The sequence below is a fragment of the Schistocerca nitens genome, chromosome 7 (assembly GCF_023898315.1).
Source record: "Schistocerca nitens isolate TAMUIC-IGC-003100 chromosome 7, iqSchNite1.1, whole genome shotgun sequence".
Lineage (NCBI taxonomy): Eukaryota > Metazoa > Arthropoda > Insecta > Orthoptera > Acrididae > Schistocerca > Schistocerca nitens.
The window spans coordinates 54,712,510-54,735,619 of NC_064620.1; positions in this window are offsets into that span (position 1 = coordinate 54,712,510).

The following is a 23,110-nucleotide window of genomic DNA, read 5'->3' on the forward strand; positions in this document are numbered from 1 at the left end:
TGCCGTTGAGCAGACTCGTCAGAGACTCTCCTTGGTGCTTCTCGGTAGCTATCCCAACGTTCCTTTCACCTTCTTGTGCGTAAACTGGCTGAAGCAACACTTTTAGTGCTTCGCAGTAGTAACCATCACAGCATTCCCTTCATTCCCACTGCTGTTAACCCTGTTCTTTCTTTACACCTATACCCCTGTCAGCGCTGTAAAGTGTCATGTTGCTGCCGCTGCTGAAGACAGTGGTGCCACTAATATGCAGCCCAAATTGGCCTCTGACTTTGATTTATATAGGTATATGGGGATGATTTCTGTTCATACTGTTTTTCCACGCACGCGCGCAAGCGTGTTTCAAATGGCTCTGGGCACTATGCGACTTAACTTCTGAGGTCATCAGTCGCCTAGAACGTAGAACTAATTAAAGCTAACTAACCTAAGGACATCACACACATCCATGCCCGAGGCAGGATTCGAACCTGCGACCGTAGCGGTAGCTCGGTTCCAGACTACAGCGCCTAGAACCGCACGGCCACTCCGGCCGGCTGTGTATGTGTGTGTATTGCTTTCTTTATTAGTTGCAATCTGATGTCTAATTCGTCTTTCTTCTTCTGCTGTTGCAGATGGTTCAAATGGCTCTGAGCACTATGGGACTTAACATCTGTGGTCATCAGTCCCCTAGAACTTAGAACTACTTAAACCTAACTAACCTAAGGACATCACACACATCCATGCCAGAGGCAGGATTCGAACCTGCGACCGTAGCGGTTACGCGGTTCCAGACTGAAGCGCCTTTAACCGCACGGCCACACCGGCCGGCGTTGCAGATGGGAACATGCCATCGCCCCTGTTAGATAACAGTGTAGTCAGCTGGGCATTCCAGAGGCTCGCCGCTGGATAAATACTGAATGATGTGAACAAGTAATAGTTTCTCTTACACCCTCGCTCATCATGTGTAAGAGTAATAATGCAAATATCTGAAATTACGCTTTTTTGTTTTTGTCTGTTGTAGAATGGTACAATAAGATAGTGGCCATAGAGATGGATCCAGTGTCATAGCTTAGCCCTATAACCACTGAATCAACGCCACTGCCGTCTTCTGATGTCATTATCACTGATGTCGATGCACAGCAGATTCCTGTAGTAGTAGAGCCAACACCATTCCTTGCAGTGAGCTCATGGAGGATGACGCTAGTCATTGTCAAGTGCATATGTGAGTAGTAATTCTTTCTATTCTTCTTCTAACAGTACTAATATCCAACATACAACTGGATACTTGCATTCCTATTATGTGTTTTTGTCTATTTGTAAGTGCACTCAGTGATGATGTGTTAACAAAGCCTATGAGCCCATTTTCCATCATTAGTTCACGAGGCATGATGCCTGTCACTGAGGACTGAGTATGTGAGTATTCTTTTTCATCTTATTTTCTTCTTTTAACAATAACAACACCCAAAACATACAGTTGCATAAAGAGATTACTAATGTGATGTGTTCGTGTGGGCTTTAGGGACTCGGTGGCATGAGCCACGGGACTGGGGATGTACCGGCAGAGATGGATCAAGTATTACTCGAGATAGCAGCCAACAGGATCCTGTGGACTAACTATGAAAAGGTAAATTCCTGAATGTTGGTAGAAACAATATGGACACCTTCACATATCTTTAATTTTTTAAATTGTGCATTATTATTAACATTTTTTCCTCCTACATTTGTGCTGGGGATATGGAAGATATAATGGGTGGTGGAATTGTCCCAAAAGTAGCAGCAGGTGACACAGCAACGATGATATACTCACAAAAGGAGGTGCAACAGTCCATGCTGCAGCCCATGATGCACCCTCAGCTAGCTCTGAAGCAGTTCAGTTCATGGATGTACATTCAGCTGGCCGTGAAGCAACCCGGTCTGTCGATATACCATCAGCTGGCTGTGCAGCAAACCAGTTCATCAATGTACTCACTTGGCCATGCAGTAGCAGCCAAGTCCACGAATGTACTTCCATCCAGATGTGCAGCAGACCGATTTGTGAATGTAACCTCAGCTGGCTGCACAGCAGTGGTCGGGTCAGTCATAATCTGTGACTATGTTCCTGAGATTGGACGTGCAGCAGTAGCTGCAACCAGATCCTTCGAAACCTGCGGTCCAGCCCAGTCCAGTGACGTCTCAGGCTGTTCTGCTGCACAGCGCTCGGCACAAAAACGTAGACCTGTTAGTAATCTCTAAGGGCAGAAAGCAACACTGTGAGTGAATGAAAAACATACCCCACCTAATTTCTATGGAAATGTCCAAACATCAGCATTGTTGCCATGATGCCTCTATTTATATACCATAAGTGAGTATCTTGAAAGGCACGTGATTTACTGCTAGATCCAGGAACATGTATGTGTGGAAATGCCTACAGAGTATAAACATTTCTTAAGGTTTAAGAACATCCACCATCAGGAAACATGTCCCATCGTCTTTTATATCGACTTCGAGTGTCTCGTAACTCTTGTGGTGCACTGTGAAGGTGTCTCCTCTGCCTCCCGTACCACAGATCAACACATACCTTACGCTGTATGCTCATAGGATTCTAGACGCAAAAAATTTGGATCTTAAATGGGAGATAATCTTTTGACATGGCTGCTCGCTGATCTCTAAAAAAATTATCGAAACTGATCGTCTTTACCGCAACAATGTCCCCATGATGAGTTCCGAGAAGAATGACACTTTGTGCAAGCAGGCGGTTGAGTTTCAGGTCTGGGGCTTCCGTTGGATAGAAAAGCAGAAATTTATGTTGGAATTATTGTCATCTAATGGGGAAGTTTCGCTGTTCATCTCAAAATACATCTAACTTGATACACCAATTGTCACGGCACAAACCCGTTTTTTTCCACAATTTGAGCGAGTATAATGCTCACTTTCTCCTCCAGCACTTAGGTGATATGGGTTTGAACGATGATAAGGTCAGTCTCATCGTTGCCATTGTTGGGAAACACATCTAATATTCCAGGAACATCATCGCAAAATAATACTCCGCTTCCTGGATTCGCTACACGTCATGCATGCATCTCTTTAGAAAATTGTTCCGACCATGCATTAGAATGATAGTCATGCCACCTGAGCCGCATGTCCTCATGACGCGAAGTTTCATATTGTAACGGGACCTTTGGAGAAACTTGACAACCATAATGTCTAGTAGACTAACAGGCACTGCCGTAATGGATGCAGAGTATGAGCACATGGTGAAAGTTTGGCAGGAGTTCGGCATTCCTAATGTAGTGAATATCCTACATTATGTATGAACACTGACGTAATCTGGTCGTGGACAATTTCGAAAATGAATGGGCATATACCATCTGGACACAGCCTTTCATTTCATCACACCAGGACTTTTATGGGAGACGATGTTAAGAAAGACACATGTCAGCATCGAACAGTTGACCAATGTTGACATTATGCTCTTCTTTGAACGTGGGATTTGTGGCAGTCTTTGCCAGTGACTGCGCAGGTATGCCAAGGCGGATAACCCGAGAATGTGTGAGGAGAAGTACAGGCCACCTGACGATTTAAGCTACATCCTTTACTTGGTCACAAACAATGTGTACGGGCAAAGCATTCAACGAAGTCCACTATTTGGAAGCTTCCAGTGGATGTTCAGATTGAAAATCACCAGTCTGAAGATCCACGATGTGGCTGGGGATGCTGGTAATGGATATGTCCTAGGGGTAGACCTGGAATATTCCACTCATTTGTATGATGAGCCCAGTACCTTGCCACTACGTCCGGAGCGCCTAGTCCCGTGAAATGATTCCTTCCTAAAGCTGTTGGAAATACTGGGGAGCAAGCAAAGATATATCTACTACAGAAACCTTCAGCAACGACTCAGGTCGGGGATGGCACTTGTCAGTATCACTCACGGAATCTCCTCTGATCAGTATGCCTAGTTGGAGGAGTACATTGACTTAAATACAGAAGAGACAGCTCTTCTGACCTTTCGATATTGAAAAAAAGATTTTTTAAAAGAATTGGAGAGAAGAGAAATTTGTGGCACAACTTGACTAGATGAAGGGATCGGTTGGTAGGGCATATTCTGAGGCATCAAGGGATCACCAATTTAGTATTGGAGGGCAGCATGGAGGGTAAAAAGCGTAGAGGGAGACCAAGAGATGAATACACTAAACAGATTCAAAAGGATGTGGGTTGCAGTAAGTACTGGGAGATGAAGAAGCTTGCACAGGATAGAGTAGCATGGAGAGCTGCATCAAACTAGTCTCTGGAATGAAGACCACAGCAACAACAACAACAACAAAAACAACAACAATGAACAACTCAATTTTCGGAAAAGCCATGGAAAATACTACAGAATACGGCAAGAGATTACGTCGCTAGAACAAATTTCGAACGAGTCTCCATCTTCAATGAAGGACTAGTCACTGTGGAGATGGCCAAGATTTCAGCGCAGTTCACGAAGCCTGCCTATATTGGTTTTAGAGCATTCCTAACTTCACATATGCCACTTTCACTAAGTCTTTGGGAAGCCAAACTTCGCCGATTCCAAATTCCTTTGTATGGATACAGACAGTTTCATCTACTGCGTGAATGGCTGTGAACCTTGTGAAATAATTAAGTAAAATCAGGGGGAATTTGACACATCTAGATATGAGGCCAATAATCCTTTTGGAATAACACCTCAAAATAAGAAGATCTGATGAAAGACGAGGTGAATGCGTTATGGACCTTGAAAATGGTGTTGCTCGGATGAAAGATGTAAGCATACTATATAGATGAAGGTGCCACCCAGAAGTGAGCTAAGAGTGTGCATTGTGCAGCTTCAAAAGCTCTCACAATCGAAAATTACAAGAGATGCCTCCTCCAGGCAAGTTGGTGCCACTCCACACGTAGTGCGCCAGGAAACCTTTCGACTGAGAAGCAATAAGGTACATACTGCTATGCAGCTGGAGGTATGGCTGTCCTGTTATGATGACAAACGGTTGATATGTGGGGCAGGATCGGTACCCTATGTTACTCACTCCATTCGTTAGAGTGAATGCTTGTCGAAGCTTTCGGAGAACATGCTCTTTGGAAAAGAGAGTGTTTCGAGTGGTTCAAAAAATTCATCAGTGATGATTTTGATGTGACAAAAAGACGAGCGCGGGAAACCAGCGAAAAAATTAGAAGACAACGAGTTGCAGGCCTTATTGGACGAAGATGATACTCAAACTCAACAGGAACTCGCGAAACAACTGAATGTGACGCAGAAAGCCGTTTGTCTTCGGTTGAAAGCTGTGGGACAGGTACAGAAAGTGGGAACATGGGTTCCGCAAGAAATGAATGAAAGACAGGAAGCAAATCGAAAGACTACTTGTGAAATACTGCCTGCCAAAAACAAAAGAAAGTCGTTTCGCCATCGAATAGTGACAGGTGATGAAAAATGAATATATTTTGAGAATCCTAAGGGTCGTAAATCACGGGTGAATCCAGGCAAAACATCGACATCCAATACAAGACCAAATCCCTTTGGAAAGAAGACAATGCTCTGTGTTTTCTGGTATCAGAAGGGTGTTATCTATTATGAGCTGAATTTAAATCGAGCGTTACTTGAAAAACGATCGGAATGTGGAAAAAGGCGACAAAAAGTCATATTGCTCCATGATAACGTCCCTTCATAAACAGCAAAACGATTTAGGCAAACGATCAAGGCGTTCAGTTTGGAAATACTAGAGCATGCGGCTTATTCTCCAGAATTGGTTCCGTCCGATTATCATCTATTTGCATCGCTGGGACACGCTCAGGCTGAAGAACACTTCAGTTTGTGTGAAAATGTACGGAAATGGCTCACTGACTGATTCTCTTCAAAAGAAGAACTGTTTTTTTGGCGTGACATTCATAGCCTGCCGGCGAGGTTGGAGAAGTAAATAAATAACAATGGAGATTATTTTGAATAAAATACTGTTTATGAGTTTCAAACAACAGACGTGTAATTATTGCAACCAAATTCCGGTTTCACACTTGTACACCTGGTAAATACTCGATACAGTATAAGATATACTATATACATTGAACAAATCAGAAAGTAATGATTATATTGGAGGTGTAATATTTACGTACTTCTAGTTTTAGTGCATATAGTACCTGATGTCATTTGTTTTAAAGAAAAATGTTGTAACCTCGGAATAATAAAATGTGTCTAACCTCTCAATAACCGCGACCTACTACTCCTACTACTACTACTACTACCGCCGACACTGCTCTCTGGTCTGCGATTCTATTGTTGCTTACATATCGCAGGCAGTGCGTGAGCAATCCATCGAAGTTACATCTGCTCGAATGCGCTAGCAATAAATTCCTTAGTCATGGACCTCTTACAATGAAAGCACAGTACAATAAAAAATAATTTTTTGCAAGAAGTAACCTTGTAAATAAACCAGAATATAATATTGTTAGTAAATATACAACAAAGTTTTTAGCGAAAAGAAACAATTATCGTCAGTAAACCGTGACTTATTTTTTATAGCAGTGTTATTATGTACGTATCCTTTCACCATAAAGTACGATTGACTAGGCTCATGCAATAACTGAAATACATGGACAGAAAATTATAGTTGATAATCTGGGACTTGCTTATAATAGAGCTTAACCTCTCTCTCACGATGTTTAGTTCTCGAATGAAGCGGCCTACGCACAGTTGAGCTAGTTATAAAGTAGAATAAGTAGACCAAGAAAGAGCTCGACTGTTGTGGGCCCGTTGAGTTTCCCACCCTTTTATTCTGCTCCCATTGTCGGAGAGGGGTGGTAGGGGCTCCAGCTAATTTTATTTCATATGACAAGAATCGAGTTATGGGTTCACTTGGCTAAGGTGTGTGTGTAGGACCTCCTGACCTGTATCAAGTTATGCCATGACCTTGGATACAATTCACACAATTGCTTATGGCTTGTCGGGGTTGGGAGGGGGCTCCTTGGAGTGACCTTGATCAATTTCCAGGGGAAGGGAGTGAGATTGATCTCGACTATAACTCATACATGTGTGTAACCTGACACCAGATTTCCCCATCAGGCGAACCTGATGCAGAAGTTGAAATCATCTGAAATGCCCAGTACTATCCTACTGGCGACTTATAACGAATGGCTTTCAGCTTCAGTATCGTTTCTTCGTATCTTTTGTAATGCCCTTTATCTTTTTCTATTTTCAAAAACATCGTTTCGTTCAGTCGTTAGAATATTTGAACATAATGTTCACTACATTCAAACCAGTTTCCTATGTTGTGTGTTTGCATAAATGTCGCTGATCTCCCGTGACAGTTATGTATGAAACGTACCTGGCGTGGAAATCACGGTAAATTTGTTCCAAGTATAGAATTTTCAGAAAGTAACGTAATATATGGAAAATAAATAAGTTCAATAACTTGTGACTTACGTAACTGAATACGATGCTGCACGTTCTTAAACACATGTAACTTTTGTTGAAGTACTGCAGCAACGAATCGGTCGGGTTCTTCCTGAAACTCCGGGGCAGTGAGGGTGAACTTTGTTAATAGCATCCTTATCATACCCTCTTCAAAAAAACGTTATAATAGGATAAATAAGAAGATCTAGGGGGCTACAGTTCCTCCAATGTCACTTGCTCATAAAAACACTTATCGACCAAAGTCGTGGTGATATTGGCTGTATGAGCCATAGCATTGCCCTATTAAACAACGTGTACTGCTGGTCTTCATGTACAGCGTATACCACAAATTAATAGGCCATCGGCAAGTACCGCTCACTGTTGACCGTGCCACGAAATAATATACAGGGTGATTCAAAAAGAATACCACAACTTTAGGAATTTAAAACTCTGCAACGACAAAAGGCAGAGCTAATCACTATCTGTCGGCGAATTAAGGGAGCTATAAAGTTTCATTTACTTGTACATTTGTTCGCTTGAGGCACTGTTGACTAGGCGTCAGCGTCAGTTGATGCTAAGATGGCGACCGCTCAACAGAAAGCTTTTTGTGTTATTGAGTACGGCAGAAGTGAATCGACGACAGTTGTTCAGCGTGCATTTCGAACGAAGTATGGTGTTAAACCTCCTGATAGGTGGTGTATTAAACGTTGATATAAACAGTTTACAGAGAATGGGTGTTTGTGCACAGGGAAAAGTTCTGGACGGCCGAGAACGAGTGATGAAAATGTAGCACGCATCCGGCAAGCATTTGTTCGCAGCCCAGGAAAATCGACTCGCAGAGCTAGCAGAGAGCTGCAAATTCCACAATCAACTGTATGGAGAGTCCTACGAAAAAGGTTAGTTATGAAACCTGAACGTCAACTACCCGAGGCGATGGATCGGCCGCCAGGCAGCCCGTGACAGAGCACTTCATCACTGGCCTCCAAGAAGCCCTGATCTTACCCCCTGCGATTTTTTCTTATGGGGGTATGTTAAGGATATGGTGTTTCGGCCACCTCTCCCAGCCACCATTGATGATTTGAAACGAGAAATAACAGCAGCTATCCAAACTGTTACGCCTGATATGCTACAGAGAGTGTGGAACGAGTTGGAGTATCGGGTTGATATTGCTCGTGTGTCTGGAGGGGGCCATATTGAACATCTCTGAACTTGTTTTTGAGTGAAAAAAAACCTTTTTAAATACTCTTTGTAATGATGTATAACAGAAGGTTATATTATGTTTCTTTCATTAAATACACATTTTTAAAGTTGTGGTATTCTTTTTGAATCACCCTGTACTGAAGATTCGTCTATGTGGTTTTGCACGCTGAACACTCATCTCCTTTCTGGATGTGCACAGGGAACTCACGTAACTGATGTGGATCTTCCATAGCACAATTGAGTGAATACTTTGCATTCCTCAAGGTAAAACATGCCTCGTCAGAACAAAACCAAATATCGATTTCTCTCCTATCTGGGGTTACAGATGACACGAACCACTAACATAAAGCTACAAGTTTTTTCTTGTCCCAAGTTAATAACGTAGGAAGAGGACAAAGTGCGGATGCATCTTCCAACACTCGCACAATGCCGTACGGGCATTATCAATGAAGAGGCCAGTCTGGCTAGACAGGCATCGCTCAGACTGAGTGTGACTCTAAGCACACACAAGTTGATCTCAGACGTACTTCTCTTGTATTAGCCCTTTCAGTCGACCACTTTGGCTCCATCTACGACATTTTCTGAGTCTGTGCGTAGCCTATGCTTCTGAATACACTCCGCTGGGATGCGTAACCCACTTGTACCTCAGTTAAACAAGTATCGTAATAACAGTTAAAAGGAACATGCTATCCTAAGAATGTGTCACTTTTTAACAGGGAGAACGTGTCAAGTTATTGTGTTATAGGGCCTATACCAATACCTGAAAATGGACAAAAAACGGTCAAATGGCTCTGAGCACTATGGGACTTAACATCTGAGCTCATTAGTCCCCTATAATTTAGAACTACTTAAACCTAACTAACCTAACGACATCGTACACATCTATGCCCGAGTCAAGATTCGAACCTGCGACCGTAGACTGAAACGCCTAGAACCGCTCGTCCTCATCGGTCGGCGTAAATGGTCAATGTTCGCAGTATATACTGTGTATTAGCTGATACCTATCAGCTGAAGAAAATCCCATTCTTATCTGGTTTGTTTAGTAAAGGGCTGCGATATTTGAAGTGTGCTCATGAGTGAAACTGTGTGGTACATTTTGTCGTATGATGTGTTTGTGGTGATATAATGCTTTTTTAAGATATTCTCTTACGTTTATACAAATAATTCTCGTGGTGCAGCACTGTACGCGACAGCAGTTCTCTGTTTCGAACGATGTCCGCTGGAACAACGATGTATGCCACAAACATGGTCGTTATCACCGATTTTAGTCTCAGTTTCGTAATGCGAGTGAATAACCAACAGAAAACGAAATTTAATATTTACATTTGAAAATGATTATAAGGCAAAGACTCCGCGATACTAGTTAGGGCCAGACATAAAAAATGGAAGTTAATTCCGGCGCAAAAGCATCCAACTAAGACGTCTACACTAACACAGTATACCGCTATAGCACCGCGTCTGGCCTTACGATCAATTTACTAACGCATTAGACTGATGTATGACCCGTAGAGAAAACAGTCTGTTTCTATACAGACAGGTAGGGTACAAACTCTAACAGAATCATTAGAGAGAAATGTAGAAGGACAAGCATTACTGATGCGAATGTTTATGGTTGATAAAGACACAAAATATATGAAACCATGATCTACTTGTGCCTGAAGACGAAAGAGTTAATTTATATCCCTTTCAGTATTTCGTTGAAATTGTATTTTGTTTCAGTTTTCAGGCTCAAGTCTGTAATCTCTGTAGGTCTATTTGCTTTTGAAATAAATGTAAACAAATGTCTGGAAGTCAAGTTAAATTCGGTAAATAATGTACTACACTTGCTTCATCTATGGTTGATAATGTCATAGTGAAGAGCTTACCATCAATTAACAATACAGTGCTCGGTAAAAGTATACCGCGACATGAAGTAAAGAAGAGTATGTGAAGATGCGTTACAGGGGATGCGTTTTACGGCAATGACCGGCTGACGGCAATGTCCGGCTGCAACCGTGCTATTACCAGTATCGCTGCAATATGGATCTAATTAATATCAGTAGGTTGTTGGAGATAGTAGCAGAGGTGGGACTGGTGTTTTCCACTGAAAATGGGAATTATTTCGTACAGATTGGCCATAATCGCCTCTTTCATATCTGTAAATGCTTCCCTTTCACTCTCGGCCTTGCTTCCTCTTCCTCAAGCAGACAGTGATGCAGTGCCAAGTTACTCACTCTGAGAAGTGAAACAATATTATTTTGTTGTTGTTCGAAAGATTCTGCGCGTAAGTATAGGAGCTCGACTTGTTTGTTGTCTGTGCGAATGTAGCACTGCGCAGAAGAGAGAGACACTAATTTCAGGAAGTGATACGCACGTTCAAGATCAGAGACACCCACACAGGAAGAAGCATATACAAGAACCTCACCCTGAAAAATGACTCTGCTGCCGCTACCGTCCTAATAGAACATCTGCTGTAGTGAGCCGTAATTGTTTTGAACATGCGTTCTTAAGACTTCCCAATTCTTTCAAGCTTCATCACGTGTGTATCCGTATTCGTGGGTAACAACTTGGTCTCATAACTCGGTAGTAGACGCACAAAATTTACGAAGTTCCTTCTTCTCTCACTGCTCTGGCAAAACGTAATAAAAGTATTACGTATACATTTTATTGTTACTTCTTACATCATAGCGCAGCAAACGTCTTGTGGCAAGAATATATATCTATGATAAGTGAAATTTGAAGAGGTACGTCAAAAGCCTGTATGATCACCAGCAGCCAAAAACTGTAGGTTCGTTGCCAACATGATGGTAACTGTCATACAGTCTTTGATATTTGTACTGACTTTAACAATTATCGGAGGAATTGATTTTACGATGCATTCAAGCCGGCCGGTGTGGCCGTGCGATTCTAGGCGCTTCAGTCTGGAACCGTGTGACCGCTACGGTCGCAGGTTCGAATCCTGCCTCGGGCATGGATGTGTGTGATGTCCTTAGGTTAGTTAGGTTTAAGTAGTTCTAAGTTCTAGGGGACTGATGACCTCAGATGTTAAGTCCCATAGTGCTCAGAGCCATTAGAACCATTTGATGCATTCAAAATAACCTTTCAGTGTTCTGGAAAGGATGTGTATCCATTATCAGTTCACTAGTTAACGTTTTGGAAATAGTTCGCTGTCTGAACAAAGAACCAAAACACCTTGTCTCCCTTATTCTTGGTAAATCATTATTTTTTATTATGTACACCACTGATGACTCCTATACGAATACGCGTGAGAAAATGTTTGGATTGAAATAAAATACACATTCATTTGCAAAAGACGGATAATATTTTTTAATATATAGGATATATAGGCAGAACGCCTGAAAATATTAACAAATTTCGGGGTGTCAATAAAGTTCCCTACCATTTAAAAAACTAACAGCAAGGAAACTATTAGAGACAGAGAACCATGGTTTTGTTGTAAAAGGTTTAGCAGCTCCCAAAGTTGTGTAAGCTTGTCATCTGTTGCCGATCAGATATGGAGTGCACTGAAATGGCGAAAGACCAGGAGAAAGCGTAATGTGTCAGATTATATGCATGATCACTTTTTGTGATAAAGATACTTGGGAATTATCGATGCGTGTATTGGAGGGCACCACCGTCAAAAATAAGGACAAGGAGGTGGTTCAAAAGCTTTAAAAACGCACGTGTTGGCAGAGTACAAGCAACTTTCAGAAAATGTGCAAATGTGTGTGACGTCCTAAGGGACCAAACTGCTGAGGTTATCGGTCCGTAGACTTACACACTACTTAAACTAACTTATGCTAAGAACAATACACACACCCATGCCCGCGGGAGGACTCGAACCTCCGGCGGAAGGGGCCGCGTAATCCGTGACATAGCACCCCAAACCTCGCGGCCACTACGCGGCAAGATAATTTTCGACACAGGCCCCCAGAAACCAATTTCGCCGTGTATCACGCTTATTGCAGGATGCAAGAGCAACTGTCTATAAAGAGTAACAGAAGCCGTTGCGTATTTTTATCTACAAAACGCAATATAATTCAAACAGTGCAGCCAAGCCACCGTCCTCTGTGGTCTGTATTTGCGTGTTCCATCCACAGTGGCCCCCACAGATGCTGACAATGACTACCTGAAAAGGTGCCTGTTTTTAGATGAAGAACGCTACACATTTCAGGAGATGAAAACTGGCAAGAAACATGGATTTGGTGTCCCGAAAGCCCACTTAACACAAGTCAAAATATCCGTGACAGTCGAAGCTTAGGTGTTTCGTGCAACATAGTACACAGTAGGCTGATAGGCCCATTTTTCCTTCTCAGAGAAATTCGTAACGAGAAATGTTTACCTGGACAGGTGGACTGTACCCTCTGTATGGCCTTACGTTCTCTCTGCGTCACGCCTATAGGCTTCTTTTGTGAGGTTACGTCAAGGTTCGCGAATGCACAACACCAGTCAATGACTGTATTAATAAATGAAGCAATCTGCATGTACATCTACATACAACCTCTCGGCAGGCTACCGTATCATGCATGGTAGCTGGTACCACGTACTGCTAATAAATAATTTCCTTTCCTGTTCCAATCGCATATAGACGGAGAAACGACTTTCTATAATCCTTCACACGAGCCGTAATTTCTCTGACGTTATCAACGCGGACCTTACGCGAAATATACGTTGACAACAGTAAGATCGATCTACCGTCAGTCTCAGATGCGAGTTATCTACATTTCTGCAATAGTGCCTAGCGAAAAGACGTTGGTCTTTCTTCCAGTCAGACCTGCTGATGCTACGAGGTGCATTCAAGTTCTAAGGTCTCCGATGTTTTTTCTAATTAACTACTCACCCGAAATCGATGAAACTGGCGTTACTTCTCGACGTAATCGCCCTGCAGACGTACACGTTTTTCACAACGCTGACGCCATGATTCCATGGCAGCGGCGAAGACTTCTATAGGAGTCTATTTTGACCACTGGAAAATTGCTGAGGCAATAGCAGCCCGGCTGGTGAATATGCGGCCACGGAGAGTGTCTTTCATTGTTGGAAAAAGCCAAAGGTCACTAGGAGCCAGGTAAGGTGAGTAGGGAGCATGAGGAATCACTTCAAAGTTGTTATCACGAAGAAACTGTTGCGTAACGTTAGCTCGATGTGCGGGTGTGTTGTCTTGGTGAAACAGCACACCCGCAGCCCTTCCCGGACGTTTTTGTTGCAGTGCAGGAAGGAATTTGTTCTTCAAAACATTTTCGTAGGATGCACCTCTTACCGTAGTGCCCTTTGGAACGCAGCGGGTAAGGATTACGCCCTCGCTGTCCCAGAACATGGACACCTTCATTTTTTCAGCACTGGCGGTTACCTGAAATTGTTTTGGTGGCGGTGAATCTGTGTGCTTCCATTGAGCTGACTGGCGCTTTGTTTCTGGATTGAAAAATGGCATCCACGTCTCATCAATTGTCACAACCGACGAAAAGAAAGTCCCATTCATGCTGTCGTTGCGCGTCAACATTGCTTGGCAACATGCCACACGGGCAGCCATGTGGTCGTCCATCAGCATTCGTGGCACCCACCTGGATGACACTTTTCGCATTTTCAGGTTGTCATGCAGGATTGTGTGCACAGAACCCACAGAAATGCCAACTCTGGAGGCGATCTGTTCAACAGTCATTCGGCGATCCCCCAAAACAATTCTCTCCACTGTCTCTATCATGTCGTCAGACCAGCTTGTGCGAGCCCGAGGTTGTTTCGGTTTGTTGTCACACGATGTTCTGCCTTCATTAAACTGTCGCACCCATGAACGCACTTTCGACACCTCCATAACTCCATCACCACATGTCTCCTTCAACTATCGATGAATTTAAATTTTTCACACCACGCAAATTCAGAAAACGAATGATTGCACGCTGTTCAAGTAAGGAAACCGTCGCCATTGTAAGTATTTAAAACAGTTCTCATTCTCGCCGCTGGCGGTAAAATTCCATCTGCCGTACGGTGCTGCCATCTCTGGGACATATTGACAATGAACGCAGCCTCATTTTAAAACAATGTGCATGTTTCTATCTCTTTCCAGTCCAAAGAAAAAAAATCGGAGGCCTTAGAACTTGAATGCACCTCGTACAGTGTTGACCTGTACATGCGCAGAGCTCGAATATTGCGTTGATGTTCTCAGAGCGGCGAATACGGCGCACACTGAAGTCATGGCAAAATTGTGACAGCTGATAAACATTTCACAACAAACCACGTAGCTCTATCTCTAATAATAACCAATTTGTGATATTTTCTAACGATATGGGACTTGCTGGATGCCCTACATTATCAGTATTTATCTATTAGCGGTGCTCTGTTAAACTTACAGTCCGTGGCACAACCAACAAAAAGACATAGAGTATGTTAGGAAAGCTGCTGACAAGTTCATACAGACAACGATTGGGATGGGCGTTGTCTAACAAGGGAAGGCCACGACATTTGGAACGCGGATTTACTGCAAACTTCGTACACTCGTAGCACTCCATGAGGACAACAACATGTGTAAGCAGTAGCGCGTACTTCTCAAGCGTTATTGGGAAAATCGCAAGATAATTTCTGTCGTCAGATATATGCCTGTGCGTGGCCATTTTTACCACGAAGCGGCGGCAGTCGGGTGGTTAGCGTTCAAGCAACGTAATCGCTGGAACAAGTCCCGTTCGTCAGTTTTTTTTATTTTCAGTACAGTCATTTTATTTACTATTTATATTACAATTGATATCATGGGAAAAACACGTGTAATCGGATGAACTTTTATTAAATTTACAATGTTATTTGGCAGTCTACAAATTTTTACTATCACAAATAATATAATATTCGTAACTATCGACTAGTAAACGACCAAACGCATAAAATGATACTGAAAATGTATGCTTGTCCGTGATTTGAGAAATGCCTTATACCAGAAAGGAGCCAGAAACTACTTGTTGCCTCCAAATTTTGAGCGCCACATACGGCTGTCGAATGACGTACAATTAATCGTCGCTTTTGACATGACGAGTACAAGTTGCAGGATGGTATTTTTCGTAAAAACATGGAAAACATAAAGTTAAACTGCACCAGCTGCATCGAATAAATGCTATGTTTCCGCATACGCAAGGTCTTTTGAGGTTTTCCGTGGAAAAACAAACCTCGCAAACATTTTCAAAAATCTCTGTTTCAGACGATAATATCGAAGCAAACCATGCATAACGGAGCGTTTCCTTAAATATCGGCGCAGATATCTGGTCATGCAGTATCGACTGTATTTTAATAGCGTCTTCACGAGAAGCAATTTCTCGTTCTCTTTCGATTAAATACGATCAGTTTTGAAGACAAGGACAAGCATACATTTTCAGTGTCACTTTATGCGTTTCGTCGTTTTATAGTCGATAGTTACGAATATTATATTATTTGTGATAATACAAATTTGTAGACTGCCAAATAACATTGTAAATTTAATAAAAGTTCAACCGATTACACGTATTTTTGCCATTATATCAATTTTCATATAGGTAGTAAAGCAAATGACTGTGTTGAAAATAAAAAAAAGAACGTTTCGTGTTAGCAGAAGAGCCAACACCGTGTTACGAATGGAGGCCGAAATGCACTCGTTTTAGCTCACGCAGGCTGGCGTGAAGAGGGAAGAACTACACTGACGTGAGGTCTGGAACATGACAAGGAAAGAGAATTCAGAAAGCGGACATAATTATTTTGATACTTAACTTTAATCCATTAATGATTAACGTCGCTCTTGACGGTACATGAGTCACAATATTATCTGTCAGAATACATTCATGTAAGTGAATATGGCGCCTTGCTAGGTCGTAGCAAATGACGTAGCTGAAGGCTATGCTAAACTGTCGTCTCTGCAAATGAGAGCGTATGTAGACAGTGAACCATCGCTAGTAAAGTCGGCTGTACAACTGGGGCGAGTGCCAGGGAGTCTCTCTAGACTAGACGTTCCGTGTGGCGGTGCTCGGTCTGCAATCACTGATAGTGGCGACACGCGGGTCCGACGTATACTAACAGACCGCGGCCGATTTAAAGGCTACAACCTAACAAGTGTGGTGTCTGGCGGTGACACCACAGAACGGATGAACGGGACTCGATCCAGCGATTACGTGGCTTGAACGCTAACCACTCGGCTGCGCCGCTGCATGATAAAAATGGCCACTCACAGATATATATTTGACGACTGAAATTACCTTGCGATTTTCTCAATAACGCTTGTGAAGTACGCGCTACTGCTTACACATGTTGTTGTCCTCATGGAGTGCTACGAGTGTACGAAGTTCGCGGTAAATCCGCGTTCCAAACATCGTGGCCTCCCCTTGTAAGTACTGCAGCACGCAAGCCAAACACTGGGCGATATATCTTGTAGAGCTGTCGATTCGCTGCCCCATTAGCAGCTCCCTACTCATTAAAAAGAAAGCCCTGCGAGAAGAGAGAAAGAGAGGGGGGGTGGGGGGTGGGGACGGCTGGGTCTTCCCCGGGCAAATCCGAGCCATCAGGCGCCCCTGTGGCGGCGCCACCAATAACGCGGCGGCGGGGGACAGGAGGACGCGAGGTGGCGCTAGAGCGCTGATAGAGGATAATTGCCCAAGTTTCAAGGGCGGCCGCAGCCTGATAAGTGGACTCCGCAAAAATGGCCTCTGGCGCCGCTGCCGCCGCCGTGGGCACTCCGAAAATATTTGCGATAAAAGGCTGGTCTGGTCGCCCTGTGAAATCCGCTCCGCTGCCAAAGTGAGTGCAGTGCACTCCGTCTACCCACCAATTACTGAAACTGTTATTTTTCCACAGTTTTAACTCAATCACTGGGTGAAGAATAGTTGGGATTACCGAAAGAAGTATTGCTTTCGTGTGAATATCACTCAGTGTATGTGTGGATAAAATGGGTGAGCACAGGAAATGGAAAAATGACAGTTCGGAAGAACGCAGAACCTGATCAATGAAAAAAGAAGGTTAACTGACCAGGCTAGAGAGGACTGAATGAGGAAACAACGTGAGAAAATAAAAGAATGGGAAAATAAAGGAAATTTGGAAGAAATGTGCAAAACGGTAAAATCCATAGCAAAAAGGAAAATAAACAAACAAGGAACGTTAAATAAATGTGGGAGAGGACAATATGTATAGAAGAGGAGAAGGAAGTTTGGATGGATTATACGGAAGAGCTATGCAGTGCACAGGCTTATAGCATCATCCTTATTTTGGAAGATGAATGTGTTGTTGTTGTTGTGGTCTTCAGTCCTGAGACTGGTTTGATGCAGATCTCCATTCTACTCTATCCTGGGCAAGCTGCTTCATCTCCCAGTACCTACTGCAAACTACATCCCTCTGAATCTGATTAGTGTCTTCATCTGTTGGTCTCCCTCTACGATTTTTACCCTCCACACTGCCCTCCAATACTAAATTGGTGATCTCTTGATGCCTCAGAACATGTCCTACCGACCGATCCCTTCTTCTAGTCAAGTTGTGCCACAAACTCCTCTTCTCCCCAATTCTGTTCAATACCTCTTCATTAATTATGTGATCTACCTATCTAATCTTCAGTGTTCTTCTGTAGCACCACATTTCGAAAGCTTCTATTCGCTTCTTGTCCAAACTATTTATCGTCCATGTTTCACTTCCATACATGGCTACACTCCATACAAATACTTTCAGAAACGACTTACTGACACTTAAATCTATACTCGATGTTAACAAATTTCTCTTCTTCAGAAACGCTTTCCTTGCCATTGCCAGTCTACATTTTATATCATTGGTATTGAATAGAATTGGGGAGAAGAGGAGTTTGTGGCACAACTTGACTAGCAGAAGGGATCGGTTGGTAGGACATGTTCTGAGGCATCAAGGGATCACCAATTTAGTATTGGAGGGCAGCGTGGAGGGTAAAAATCGTAGAGGGAGACCAAGAGATGAATACACTAATATGAATATATATTAATATATATTAATGACTTGCCATTCTATATTCACGAAGATGCCAAGCTGGTACTTTTTGCCGATGACACAAGTATAGCTATCACACCCAACAGACAAGAATTAACTGGTGAAATTGTAAACGATGTTTTTCAGAAAATCATTAAGTGGTTCTCTGCGAATGGGCTCTAATTAAACTTTGACAAAACACAGTACAGAACAGTTCCCCACAGTAAATGGAATGACACCATTAATAAATATGACTTCTATCATAAATCGGTAGCTAAGGTAGAATATTCAAAATTTCTAGGTGTATGCATTGATGGGGTGTTGAACTGGTAAAAACACACTGAGGATCTGCTGAAACGTTCGAGTTCAGCTACTTATGCTATTACGGTCATTGCAAATTTTCGCGATATACATCTCAGTAAATTAGCTTAGCACGCTTATTTTCATTCTCTGCTTTCGTATGGCATCATATTCTGGAGTAACTCATCATTGAGTGAAAGAGTGTTCATTGCACAAAAGCGTGTAATAAGAATAATTTCTGGAGCTCATCCAAGATCTTCCTGCAGACACTTATTTAAAGAGCTAGTGATCTTCACTCTAGCCTCACAATATATATATATATATATATATATATATATATATATATATATATATATATATATATATATATTCACTTATGAAATTTGTTATTAACAATCCGAACGAATTCAAAAGTAATAGCAGTGTACATGGCTACAACATTAGGAGAGGGGATGATCTTCACTACTCAAGGTTAAATGTGACTTTGGCTCAGAGGGGGTAAATTATGCTGCCACAAACGTCTTAGGTCACTTACCTAATAGCATAAAAAGTCTGACAAATAGCCAAATAGCATTCAAAAGGAAATTTAAAGAATTTCTTAATTTCAACTCCTTCTACTCATTAGATGAATTTTTTAGATAGTAAGTGGGTAATTTCCCCAAAGCCCACAAAAAAATAGACTAGTAAGTGTCATGGAAAAAAATTGCAGTATTAAGTGTCATGTAATATTTTGTGTAATGTAATATCTTGTATAGACACCTTTATTAACCTGACACGTTCCACATCACTACGAAGTGTCGTGTTCATGATCTATGGAACAAGTACTAATCTAATCTAATCTAAGGGAACAAAATGAGGAAGACTGAGGTCTTATGATACTGAAATGGGAATTGCAGAAACCAATTCAGGAGTTCCAGGGGAAGAAAGCAATGGGTTATGACAGAATTCCATCTGAGGCAATCAAAGTGTCAGATGTAAATTCAATAGCCAAATTGGGAGTAAACAGAATTTTTTACACAGCAATTGGGCCTCAAGATCTACTTAAGACCATTCCAGTACCTTTATCTAAAAAGTTTAACACAAGAGAATTCAAAGACTATAGGACAACTAGTTTTATCAGTCTTCTACAAAGGTCATAATGAGAGTCGCACTAAATGCGATTGGAAAGAAAATTGAAGAAAACACTAGGGAAGACTAGTTCGGCTACAGATATGGTAAAGGAACAGGAGATGCCATACATAGCCTGAGGATGATTAGTGAAGGAACGATAGAAATGAACAATTAGGTGTATATTTGTTTTATCTACTCGTAATACTGATTACTGGACCCTATGCTTAAATAAGGATAGGTGGAGGGTCATGCATACATTACTGTACTATCTTTGCATCGACCTGTGAACATAAAACAGCTCTACAGTTCTTTAGTATGTAGAGTGCGCCCCACACGGCAGGATGAAACTTGTGTGTAGACAGTGTGTTAATACCAATTACATACTACAATGAATTTCGCTACTGACAGCAGGTACCGCAATACAAATTCACCGTGCTCCAACATTTCGTTCACGTGTAAAATCACTGTCGGATCCATTTCTTTGTACTTCCTGTCTTGGATTCAGTGCCGCAAATGATTTTTTTTAATTTTATTATCTCACACCACTGTAATAACAATGGCTCACACGCTAATATAAGTGTTTTAATGTAAGTTTGTATCATTGTAGTATGACACTTTCAGGCACATGTTCACCACATATCATTACCCGAGACAGACAGTTGGTCAAATGTATCTCATTTGTTCTCTCCGTTTCCATACACAATATAAAAGGTAGCTGCTGATAATCTGTTGACCGAAAAAGTCGGATAATGAAGGTTGATTCTTATGTATGGCTATTTCCAACAGTTAAAATTTAAAAAAGTAAAGTAGTGCGGCGGTCGACTAAAGTGTAAAAAGCAAAGTCACCAAAAGAACCGCGTCCGCTTTTCATATGTTATTGAAACGTCTCTTGAAGATGACCGTGTGTGAAGGGGCAATGCATGTTCATTTAGTTAAGCGGGGAGAAACGCAAGGGTAACGTTTCGTGAGAGGGTAATGAGCAAAAAAAGATCAGTTGGACATACAGCCGGAAATGCGTTCCATGGAGGATACAACCACTTGAAAATGGAGATAAGAAGAAGAAAGAAAAGAACATTACGGTTTAACGTCCCATCGTCATCAGGTTACACGATGAGTAAGTCTACTCTAAAAGCCGTAAATTCAACCAAATACCTAGGTGTTCCTCCAGTCCATATGTGGCATAACAGCAAACCAGTGCTTAACAGTATTGTTTAAAACAGTCTTGGTTGCAATTTTATTTTATTTTATTTTTTAATTTTTCAGCGACGCGTTTCGCCTTATTTAGGCATCTTCAGGTTATCTAAATAGCAAACAGAGAACAAATACATCTATTTAAGAACCGCGATCGCGTTGTGCAGACTTGGATAACCTATAAGCATGTATAAACAGATCACCTATTGAAAATATAAACAGATCACCTATTGAAAGAGCAAATACCTTAATTTGGTATTTCTTAAGAATCCTTTAGTCAGTGTAGCCAAAGCGCATCGTCGAATTTATAGGCCAACATCGCCTTCGTTAAACTCAGTAAAAACTACAAATATAAAATAGTAAAACCATTACCTTTTCTAGATGGACGCGAGAGGCACCAAGATCTGCATAACGCGTTCCCGGTCACAGGAGAGAGTAACAGTAAGATGGAGGGTCAGGTAGTAAGCATAATGCGCCACAGCGTCGCATGCCAGTACTGAAGCCTAATACAGAATCACCTGAAGAGGTGGCGCTGCGACGCAGCACTGATTAAAGGTGAGAGATCGTAACCTGGATATACATACCCACTAAAACTTTATAAATGTAATGCACATCTAATATTCATAAGATGGAATTACTAGGGGCAACACCTGTGCTTAACTTATCCTAAAATTTTGACGAAGTGAAATATAAATGAAGGCGGTAAATTTAAATGAGAAAACATGGTGTATAATACAACACACAGATGCAGTACATAAACAGATTTTTCGTATCATATACCACTAGAACGAGAACATTAAAAACACAGGACCGTAATTTCAAATAAAGAGGCCGCCCATATATCACTCAATACTGCGTCATTCGAAGCTAGAACGTCTGGCAAGAAAACTTTTTTTGTAACATACAAGTAAAATTATTAGGCTCAAAAACACACACCAACGTGGAAGGCGAACGTTAAGCGGGTAAACTCCCCCCCCCCTTTTTTTTTACAGCTACAATGAAATGTGTAAAATGCGTCATCATTTAAAGCGAGAAACTCACAAGTGTTCTGTTTGAGTCAAAGGTTTTTTTTTTTTCAATACAACAGAGGTAAGCCTCAGACCAAAGAAAAACAGACAGCTCTGATAAAATGTTGCACGAATTGTCCAACAAGAACACATTATATGAGAAGTAACATGTTACAAATGAATTACTGTTACTGCACACAAACTGAGCTAAGAAACTGGCGAGAACTACTCTCGCTGCAGGTCAAGACATAAGAAAAATTAAACAGAAAACACTTTGCGGACATTCTGACGAATGCTCCTACCCATGAATTAAGGGAGAGTGCGCAGAGAAATAACTGAAGTACAAACAGTAATGAGAGACCAGCCAGACAGGGGCGGTTTAGATTGCTATTACAGAAACATGATGCATTCCCACACCTACAGTTTGCTATACGCGCCATTGCTTCTTGTAGAAATTTTACCGGTTACGAAGCGGAAACTGATCACTGACAATACTGCAGCGAGCCGTGAGATAAATGGCAGCTATCAATGCAAGAAATCTGCATTCCCGGACTTAAAAGTGGCTACTCACCAGCTGAAAATAGCTAAAAACCTGCTCCAACTAAGAACTGACTTCTGCTGGGGAGTCGATGACGTCTCTTGCCATTATAGTGTTCGAAGACCCAACAACACTGAATGCCTCCACCGGCAAAAAGACGAGCGCCACGACCAACGTAACAGATGCGCCTTTTGCAAACTTGTTCCGGCCCGTGAAGGCAGGATCTACGGCCCACAGGTTGGGAGACCTGGAATAACGGGTCTTTTACTAAAATGGTGGGTGGGGAGTGCCGCACCGCCGCTATTGAAACAGGACTGAAATTCAAACTAACAGCTAACTTGGTCTTCCAAGTATACGCAGTCTTGTACAAAGTCCATATTAATTAAACCACGCATTAGAAAATCATAATCTTTTCACGAGCCAGGAGTGGTGTGGTAAGGCAAGCTTATTGAGGTCCCTAATTTCTGGGAAAAATTAATGTGGTTTGCTTTAATCGGCATTTATTTGAATTGA